Source organism: Psammomys obesus, unplaced genomic scaffold (genome assembly GCF_907164565.1).
Source record: "Psammomys obesus unplaced genomic scaffold, mPsaObe1.curated_primary_1811, whole genome shotgun sequence".
Classification (NCBI taxonomy): Eukaryota; Metazoa; Chordata; class Mammalia; order Rodentia; family Muridae; genus Psammomys; species Psammomys obesus.
In genome coordinates this window covers 412595-423669 of record NW_026596240.1, presented here as the reverse complement: position 1 = coordinate 423669, position 11075 = coordinate 412595, and the positions used below count along the sequence as shown (strand labels likewise).

Below are 11075 nucleotides of genomic sequence, written 5' to 3'. Positions count from 1 at the left end.
GTGTGTGTGTGTGTGTGTGTGTGTGTGTGTGTGTGTGTGTGTGTGTGTTTTCAGAGTTACTCATATATTTTAGACAGCAACTTCACACTCCTTGGACATTTGAAAATAGATTTGTCCAATCTGTTGCTTGTCTCAGTGTCCCTGGTTTTCTTCACCAAACACACAGCTCTCAATTTTTGTATAATCAGATTTATCAAAGGGTTTTTTTGGGGGATATATTAATATATATTAATATAATATTAATATATAATATATAACATATATAATATATTATATATATATTAATATAATATTTTTCCTGATGCTGTGATAAGATACCCTGAGAAACTAAGCCACATTCATCTCCTGTCAGGAAGGGAGCTGACTAACTGTGCTCAGCTCCTTTTCTCAGTGTGGAGCCCCACCCCCACTCAGGTTAGGGTCTTCCCACCTCTAACCTGAACCAGAAAGTTCCTTACAAGCATGCCCAGAGGCTTGTCTTCCAGGTGCCTGCAGAGCCTATCAAGTAGACCATGAAGATTAACCATAATTAACCACAACAAGGGACTTTTCACTTAGCTTTGTTTTCTGTGTTTGATGGTCTCATACTTTTAAAACACTCATGGCTGAAGTGATGCTCAGAGGTTGCTCACACTGGATGCTCTTCCAGGGGGTCAAAGTTGGAGCCCAGCACCCACATGGCAGCTCACAGGTATCTGTGACTCCAGTTCTAGGGGATCTAGCAGCCTCTTCCGGCTTCGGTGGGCACCAGGCGTGCATGCGTTACACTGACATCCCTGCAGGCAGAACATCCAGACACATAAAGTAATAATCAATAAATAAAACATTAGGGCTGGAGAGATGGCTCAGAGGTTAAGAGCACAGGCTGCTCTTCCAGAGGTCTTGAGTTCAATTCCCAGCAACCACATGGTGGCTCACAACCATCTATAATAATAAGATCTGGTGCCCTCTTCTGTTGTGCAGATGTACACGCAAAATAGAGCACTCATATGTAAAATAAAGAAATAAATCTTTAAAATAAATAAATAAATACATTAAAATAAATCTTTCCTCAGAAGGTGCTCTGACCCAAGCCTGTAGTCTCAGCTACTCAGGATGCTGAGGTAGCAGGATCAAAAGTCCGAAGCCAGCCATGCAATACGATGAAACTGTCTAACAAGAAAGGAGAAACAGGAGTATGGCTCAGTTGCAGAGCACTTGCCTGAATTCAGCCCTCAGTACTGAAAAGTCTGTTCTCAATTGTCTGTTACAAACATTCTTGCCATCCCCATTCCAATAGTCAGTCTATTTGGAATCTTGTTTTATGTCTGAATTCTGGATTTTGTGCTAGTCTTTTATTAAGTTAAGCCATTTTTAATCTGCTGAGCAATCCCACTTTCCATTCTCCTGCCCTTAGGTTTGTTTATCTAGGACTGTCCCCAAAGACCCTCAGTTCATTCTGTTCTCTTTCCCAACTGTCATCGCTATTGCTGTGATTAAACCATGACACAAAAGCAACTTAAGGAGGAAAGGATTTATTTTACTTAGACCTTCATATAACAGGTCATCATCAAAAACAGTGAGGGTGGACCTCAAACAGGACAGGAACATGGAAGAAGGAGCTGGTGCAGAAGCCGCAGAGGGGTGCTGCTTACAGGCTTGCTCCCCATGGTTTGCTCAGCCTGCCTTATATAGAACTGAGGACCAGGAACCAAGGGATAGCACCACCCATAATGGTACCTATCAATCACTAATTAAGCAAATACACTGCAAGTTTGTCTGCCTATAATCTGATCTTATAGAGGCATTTTCTCAATTGGGGTTTCCTCTTCTCAGATGACTCTAACTTGTGTCAAATTTACATAAAACTAGCCAGCACACTTACGGTGTTTTTACTACTAAGCTGTGTAGAATACTATTTCAATATTTTAAAAATTGAGTTTCCCTGGCTTGCCTCAGACTCACAAGAAATATGCCTACCTCTGCCTCCCAAGCACTGGGTTTAAAGGTATGCAAACCACACCCATTTAATAGTCTTTTAATGGAACCTGCCTGCTAGTGGGCTAGCACTTTCTTGTATTTGGTTGGAATTACACTGAATATGTAGATGAAACTGAGGAACACTGGCATCGTTACAGTATTGAGTCAAATACTCCAAGAACATGTTTTTGTTTGTTCTTTATTAGCGATCATCAAGGTAAAATTATTTTCCATATCTGTGCTGGTTAGTTGTTTGATCAACTTGATACAAGCTCAGGTCATCTGAAAGAGAGAACCTCAATTGAAAAAAATGCTCATTCGGATTGGCTTCTGGGCACATCTGTGGGGCATTTTCTTGACTGACTGATGTGGGAAGGCCTAACCCACTGTGAGCAATCCCAACCTCAGCAAGTGGTACTGATTATATTTACAAAACAAACAACAAAAAACAAGAGCCAGCCAGTAAGCAATGTTCCTCCATGGTCTCTGCTTCAGTTCCTACTTTCAGGTTCCTGTTCTTGGCTTTCTTCAATGATGGCTGTGATCAGGATGTGTGAGCCAAATAATCCCTTTCCTTCCCTGGTTACTTCTGTTTCTAGTATTTCTTTAGAACTTATAGAAATCATATATATATATATATACACACACACATACATGGAGTTTATCAGAATGGCTTACAGGTTGTGATCCAGGCACAATGGCTGCCTACCAACATGAGGCCCAAGAATCCAGTAGTTGTTCAGTCTACGGGGCTGGATGTCTCATCTGGTCTTCAGTATATGCCAGAATCCTGAAGAAGTAGCTCTAGTGCCAGTAAAAGCAGGAGTGAGAGCAAGCAGGCAAAGAAAGAGGACTTAAAAGTGTCTTTCCACCTCAAAAATCTGGATTAGAATTGGGTCTTCCCACTTCAAATGATTTAATTAAGAAAAAAAAAAAATCACTCACAGATGTAACCCAGCCTTTTGGGTTTTAGTTAATTCCAATGTTGTCAAGTTGACAACCAAGAATAGCCAGCCCAGTCTTTGTCACAGCAATAGAAGGGAGACTCAGACAATGTCTTCTAACTTGTTTGTTAGTTTTGCAAATACCTTTTTATTTTTTATTTTATTTTAATTAATTAATTAATTAATTTGCTGCTGGAGAGAGGTAATATTGATTTTTTTTGTAAGTTGACTTTGAATTTTTATTTTAGTCCAAAATATCTATTAACTCCCCCTATCCCCACTCCTTTTTTTTTCTTCCTTTTTGAGACAAGAATTCACTGTGCTGCTCAGCCTGGCCTTGAACTCCTGGTCCTCCCGACTTTCTCTTCTGTAGACATATTTGCTATCTTTGGTGGTTGTGCTGTTATTGCTGCTGCTGCTGCTGCTGTGTTATTGTTGTTGTTGAGACCTCATGTAGCCCATGCTGACACTGAGCTCACTATATAGCCAAGGATGATCTCAAACTTGTGATTCTCTTGCCTCTACCTCCCAAGGGCTGAAATTTGCAGGTGTGTCCAGCACAGCCATTGAATCCCGACTTCACACATGCTGTGAAGCACGATGCCAACTGAGTTACATCTCCAGGCTGCCATCTGCCATCTTGACTTTGCTGGTCTCTATTCAGTTGCACTCCATCCTATATATATGGGGGGTTAAAAGCTGCCTACTCTGCTGCTTTTGTCTGTGCACGTGTGCGTGTGTGTTTGTGAGTGTGTGTGTATCCTTAGCTGTCCTGGACTCACTTTGTAAACCAAGGTGGCCTCAAACTCACAGAGATCTGCCTGTTTCTGCCTTCATTAGTGCTTATGCCGCCATGCCCGGCTCCCCCTGGTAAATCTTAATGTCAGTCTAGACAAAGATTTTCAGAGAAGAACCTAGAGAGGCCCAGGCTTTCCCAGGGTTACAGAGCAGAGTTAAGCCAAAGTGCAAGAGCCTAGGACTTCTGACTCAGTTCAGGGTTGGACCAACGTGTTACATCTTTTAAAAAAGAAAAGAAAATGTATAGAAATTAAGAAATCTGTGGTTAAGAGCACTGTCTGCTTTTCTGAAACCCCTGAATTCAATTCCCAGCAACCACAAGGTAGCTCATAACCTTCTATAATGAGATCTGGTGTCCTCTTCTGGTGTGTAAGCACACTTGCAGGCAGAACACTCTATAACTAATAAATAAATAAATAGATAGATAGATGAATAAATAAATAAATAAATCTTTTTTAAAAAGAACGAAAGAAATCTTCTGTGTCCTGCAGATAAGGCTAGCCTCTTCTTTTAAGTACCTTGTTTTGCTCTACATTAGTTTAGGATAGAAATGCTGAGGTTCAGAGAAGTAAAGTCATCTTCCCAATGTTGCACAGCTTACAGGCAGCAGAGGTAAAATCAGCACTCAGAGCTGCCTGATTTATAATGCTGCCCTCTGTTGGCAGGTCTTGGGAAAGCACTAGTTCTGAAAGCCTTCCATATGCATTGGGGCTCTTCCACTCAGAGCCCAGATAACGCTGAATAAAGTTAAAACTAGTTAAAATTTACTTTCCACTTAGTCTGTCACCTATTCATTCACTCACTCACTCATTCATTCCTTCACTTCTCTTTTTGGAGGCAAAGTTTCACTGTGTAGACTCCTTTGGCTCCAAACTCTTAATTCACCTGGCTCAGTTACCATTATTGAACTTCTACTAAGTACCAGGAATTTCACACATTACCTCATTTAGTCAGTAAAACCACTCTCAAAAGATAAGTATTACACAATCTTCTTTTTTTTTTCAGACTTAAACTGAGACTCAGGCTGGGCCGTGAGAGGCAGGCCTATACTCGCTGCACTCGGATGATAGAGACAGAGGGTCATGTGTTTAAGGCCAGCCTGTATTGATAAGACTTTCTCACCAACACAAACAAACAAGGAGGTACCTAGCTGAGGCAGAGGCTGGAGGAGCTCACCAAACTTGAGGCAATACTAGTCTACGTAGTGAGTTCCAGGCCATCTGGACTATCTTGGGCTATCTAGCAAGACTCTACCTCAAACAGAGAAGCAAAAACAAAAACAAACAAAAAAATTAAAAAGAATGGTTTGCAGACAGGCTGGATATGTTCAAAGAACCAGATGAGGGCCTGCGAGCAGGTGTAATGTTTATTCAGAGTGTGTGTGTGTGTGTGTGTGTGTGTGTGTGTATGTGTGTGTGCGCGCACAATGTGTGTTCAGGTGCCTGAGGAGGTCAGCATGTCTGATTCCCTGACACTGGAGCTACAGGCAGTTGTGAGCCACCTCTGTACGATGCTGGGAACCAAGCGTGGGTCCGCCACTGGAGCAGCGAAATCTTCTAACGCCCGAGTCTTCCCTCCAGCTCCCGTTCATTCCTTTTGATTCATAGTGTTTACTTGATGATGACTGAGCTGTAGGAAATACAGAACAGGCTCTTAGGAGTCACTATGCTGAAATTAGATATTACAACTTCTTTTGGTTTGTTTTCTGAGACAGAGTCTATGTATCCATGTGGGGTGGAAGGATTGGAGCTAATGGTGTAGATCAGATTGGACTCAAATTTACAGTGACTCTCCTGCCTCCACCTCCCAAATGCTGGGATTACAGACTCCTCTGCCTGGTTTGTGCAATGTGGAGATTAAATTTAGTGTTTTGTGGATACCAAGCAAGCAGTCTACCAACTGAGCTACACCTGAGCCCTAGAAATGTAACTCTTTCATGTATTTATTTGAGTATGTGTATATGTTCACACAAGCATATCAAAGCATGTGGACATTTTGTGGACAAGTTACATGAATTAGTTTTTGCCTTTACTTTGTGGGAGCCAGATTGACCTGTGATCATTAGGCTTCAAGGCTAGGGCTGGAGAGCTGGCTCAGCAGCTAAGAATAGTTATTGTTTTTCACAGGACCCAGGTTGCATTCCCAGCCCCAGTTCAACTGTCCATAGCTCCAGTTTCAGGAGCTCCAACCTCCATGGGCACCAAGCACAAATGTGGTGCACAGACATACGTATGTACTTAAAATAAATATAAAACAATTTTAATTAAAAAAAAAAAAAGCCAGCACCTTTACCTGCTGAGCCATCTCACTGGACCCGAGTGTTATCATTTTGAAACCACATTTTTCGATCAATCTATATATGATAGCTTGATTATGAAGTATCCCCACAAGCCCGTGTGTTAAACATTTGGCCTCTAGCTACTGGTTCTATTTTGGGAGGTTATAGAAACTACAAGAGGTGGGACCTAGTTAGAGGAAACAGATCGGAGAGGACTTCTTGCCTCTGAATTCATCCTGTCTTACTCTCTGCGTCCTATCCTCCACTAAGTGGGAAAAAAAGTCTCTGCCATAGGCTCCCATGCTCATGGGGCCAAACAACCATCTACTGAGCCCTCTGAAACCATGAGGCAGAATCCGAATTCATTTAAGCTGTTCTCTCGGATATTTGGTCATTGTTAAGATAAAACAGACTAATACAACACGCACAGTGATATTGATCAGTATTTTTTGTTCTTGCCTGGAGTTCAGTAGAGGCCATTGGGAAAACTACAAGGATCCCAGAAATATTGATACATAGCTCCCCACATATCCAGGCTCTGTATGATTCCAAAGAACAGTATAGGTTGCTTCCTTTGACCCGGATACATGAGGCTAGACAATTCCAGTCTTTCCAGATGCAAGCTCTAGAGTGGGCTTCCACTAAGGGTAGCTTCAGGTGGCTCAGGGACAGTAAATACTCAAATTTATAGTATCCATCTGTCCCAGAGGGCCACCGAGCAGTTGCAGATGGTCTCAGCTACATTGCCTGGACATTCTGCATAGATGCCTGGAAAACCCTGTCCCTGCCGCCCACATAAATCTGCTTGATGACTGGGCCCAGTGGGGAAGGGATTTACCGAGCATGCTGGGTGGAAGTTGTCCTGCCAGAGAACCCTGGCTCTAATTAAGGTCATTAATGAGGACAAAAGGAAAGACAATTGCTCTTGTTAGGCCCCTTATACCAGAAGTCTGGGCTGTAAAACAGTGGGTCACCCAGAAGTCAACACCCCAGAAGGCTCTGCACTGGTAATTACTCTCAAATCAATTTCTGTTTGGCCTCTGGCATGACCAGCCATGTGCATGTGCCTGGGAATGAGGGGTTCCCCAGGGAGTGGACCAGTGTTAAAACTGGAAGGATCCCAGATGAGTTAGGAATAGAGAGCCGCTCTCCTTCTCTGCCTCAGTGCAGAGGGCTTCTGTCGCCCCTAAGCTAAAAAGGCAAAGCAAAGACAGTCTGCCTTGTTTTCCTGAGATGGCCAATACCTAGTGGGTTACTAGTTTTCTTTTTTGGGGAGTAGGGTCGGGTTCTCTGAGACAGGGTTTCTCTGTGTAGCCCTGGCTGTTCTAGAACTCCCTCTGCAGACCAGGCTGACCTTGAACTCAGGAATCCACTTGTCTCTGCCCCGCAAGTTCTGGGATTAAAGATGTGTGCCATTACACCAGACTGCTAATTTCCTTGAAGGCAAACCCTTTCCCCAGAACCTCCATGTAATAGCACCAGCTACATTTACGGAGTGTTAACACATGTCCACCAGGAACTACAGAAGATCTTTTTTTTTTTTCCTCCTATGAATTCTTCTGCTAATCCTAAGAGTTGAAAATTTTTTAAAATGTTAGTGGTTTATTTGGAGAGATAGCTATTTCTCTGTATGCTCATGTGTATGAGGCACACAGGTATATGTGTGAGTGTGCATGTGAAAGCAGAAGTAGGCATTGCTCATTCGCTGTCTTTTGCAGTCACCTCCCACCTCATTTTTTTCTTTTTTAACAATTAGCTTCTAATTAATTAATTAAGTAATTTAGTGTGGAAGTCAGCCCTCTCCTTCTACCAGGTGGTCCTGGGGATCTCACTCAGGTCAGCAGACGTGGTGGCAAGTACCGTTACCTGCTGAGCCATCCCACCATCCTGCTCTCCACCCTGTCTTTTGAGATAGGGTCCCTCAGTGAACCCAGAGCTCTCTGAGGTTGCTAGGCTGGCTGTTCAGCAAGCTCAGGGATCCTCCTGCCTGCTTCCCCCACCCCACCCCCAGGCTGGAGACAGGGTTTTGCCTGGTTCTGGGAGTCCAAACCAGCTTCTCGTGCCTCTGGCAGTTTCTTTACAAACTGTGCCATCTCCCCAGCCCGAGAGAAATGGTTTTATTCTTATTTTGTAAATGATGAGACTCAATCTAGAAGAGCCTCACTAATCGCTGTGCGTATACCAGGGTGTCGCAGGCCTCTGACCATTGTGGGCACTTGTCACCATCACACCATCCTGCTCTCTCTGCTCTGACAGTAATTGCAGGAATGCGCACTTGCAGCCTTCTGCTGTTAACAGTCTAAGTTTTGGAGAAGAAACTCCCCCCTTAGTCCAAAGCAAAACCTTTGGGGTTAAAAAATCAGAGCCAATGCTTGTGGTGGAGGGTGGTGGTGCACACCTTTAATTCCTCTCAGGAGGCAGAGGCGTGCGGATCTGGGAGTCCGAGGTCAGCCTGGTCGACAGAGTGAATATACAAGGCTATACAAAGAAATCCTCTCTCAAGTAAATGGATGGAAAGATAGATAGATAGATAGATAGATAGATAGATAGATAGATAGATAGATAGATAGATAGGTAGGTAGGTAGATAGATAGATCAGAGTCATGTCACAGGACCAGTGGCCCATGTCAGACCCTACGGTGCTGTAAAAGCTATTCCTATGGTGCACAGTGGTGCTGGGCCATGCTTGGGCGATCTCTCACCATGTGTTTTGAGTTTGTACTGCAGATCCACAGCTGCTACCTTCGGCCTTCTCAGAATCCCTCCCTAGCAATTCCTGTGGCTGCTCCAGATGACCCTGCTTGCAGTAAACATGACCTTGGCCTTCAGCAGCCAACTTGACATTGGTATTTCTGTAAACACACTTGTGTTTTCAGTCTTGTGACTGAATCCTGCTACTCAGATCAACAGGCAGCAGGTCTCTGTTTACCTGTAAACATCAGTCCCACTCCCAGGCAGAGACTTAGGATGCTATTTGTTTTTATTATTTTACAGTAAGAGGAAAAGATGGTTTGTGGCCGTATGCTACGTTTCCCCCTCCCTCTCTCACATAAGGGAGAATATAATCTCTCGAGCTCTCTCCAGATACGTGCATAAATTCTTACCCCAGACCAAGAAAAAGGATCCAGTCTTTCTTGGCTATGCAGCAGCTCTGTAGTAACACTGTAGAGTGTGGTAGAAGTCATCCAGAAATACATGTCTGGTGCCATGTGGATTCCCTGCCTGTCGGTGGGGTTTCCTAAGGAAATCAGGTCTTGGGCCATTGCAATAGTTAGTGTCTCACTGCTGTGAAGGCATGCCTGACCCAAGAAACTTAAGGGTTTCTACAGTGGTGCACACCTGTAATCCCAGCACTCTGGGAGGCAGAAGTAGGAGGATCCCTGTGAGTTTGAGGCCAGCCTAGTTTATACAGTTAAGGACAGCCATGTAGAGCAGCCCTGTCTTGAAAAACAAAAGAGGAAGAGCAGGAGGAAGAGGAGGAAAAGGAAGAAGAGGAGGAGGGGGAGCAGTTTCTCTTCTGGCTCATAGTTGCAGGGCGCAGTCCAGTGTGGAAGGGGAGCATGCCGCAAGAGCTTGAGGTGGTTTCCCTCATTTCATCCGCAGTCAGGAAGCAGGGAAATGAATGCTTTGTTAGGCTGCCTTTCTCCGTATTACTCAAATTTCAGCTCCTTCCATGGTGTCACCTGCATTCAGGGTGAGTTGTCTCTATTCTGTTAAATGGTGATTTTTTTTTTTTTTTTTTTTTTTGGTGGGGGGTATTTTGGGTTTTTTAAAACAGGGTTTCTCTGTGTAGCCCTGGCTATCCTGGAACTCACTCTGTAAACCAGGCTGCCTTTGAACTCACAGAGATCCCCCTGCCTCTGCTTGGAGAGTGCTGAGATAACCCAGCTGCATGTTGATTCTTAATTCCATCAAGGTCAGTGTCACAGTGGTGCAGTCCCTGTGGTCTGCTGTTTTAAGTCACTTGTACTGGCCTAGGCCTTGAACAGATTTGCATATTTCTGTTTTTATTTTAACTTTTTGTTGGTTCTTTCTGAATTTCACATCATGCATCCCAGTCCCACTAATCTCCTCCTCCCCTCATATTTGCCTTCCACCTTGCAACCTCCCCACCAACAGAAAAAAAAAATTTCGTTCTCACAGTATGTCCCACAGTATACCCTTTTGTCCATGCTTCTTTACTTGCAAATGTTCATTGCAATGACTCATTGATCTCAGGTGGCATCACTAACCACGCACATCAGGCTCTTCCTCACTACTGCTCCTCATTGTGCCCACATCCTTCTGTTTCCTCTTCTTTTTCCCATTTCTTCAGCACTTGCTCGCTCCTCTTAGAGGTGCCCAGGATCTCTAAGTATCTGGAGTCGTCTCAGGAGTGGTCTCAGGCTTGCTGTGCCCTGCTCTTGCATTATGGCGCTCAGCAGGGGTCATCTTGGGCATAGTCTGCCTCTCCCCAGCCTGAACGGCACCTGACTGCTGGTTGTTTTATGTTAGCTCCCTATCCAGGGCCCACGGGCCTGTCTGGTGGCCCTCTCAGGCTCACTCCTTTCCCGGCCCACATGAGTGGCCCCATTGGAGGGTTGTCTGTCTCAGGCCTAGGCAGGGTTCTTCTAGTCTCTGGCTTGCTCCTGGCCCTGGGAGGTGTTGGGGCCTGAGCAGCACAGGACTGCTGGTCAACTCAGGCTTGCTTTTTCCAGGGAAGTTAGGCTTCGAATCATTCACACTGGGCATAGGCATTGCCTCTCCTCTCGGTCACCTACTGACACACAGGTGACACAGCTGCAACACCTGTAGCGCTTCTAGGGGCGGGGCATATTTCTGTCTTGAAGTCTTGCTATGTGGTTTAAGGCTGTGTTTTTGTTTGTTTGTTTGTTTGTTTGTTTATTTTTTTAGTGAGCACATTTCTTTTCTCCCAATTTAAATTCTAGATACAAAGCTATATTCTTTAATAAATTTGCTTATAAATTTTTTTGTTATTTGTTAAATAAAAAGAAAAGAAAAACCTATACTTATTGCACTGGAGAGATGTCTCAGTGGTATTAAAACCCGTTGCTCTTACAGAGGATGAGTTCAATTCCCAGCACCCACATTGGGCA

General features: G+C 44.0%; 1 pseudogene; it reads right to left on the bottom strand.

The window, feature by feature from the left end:
- Positions 1 to 10677: 10677 nt before the first annotated feature.
- Positions 10678 to 10789, bottom strand: LOC129668482 (small nucleolar RNA SNORA17; annotated as a pseudogene).
- Positions 10790 to 11075: the final 286 nt, after the last annotated feature.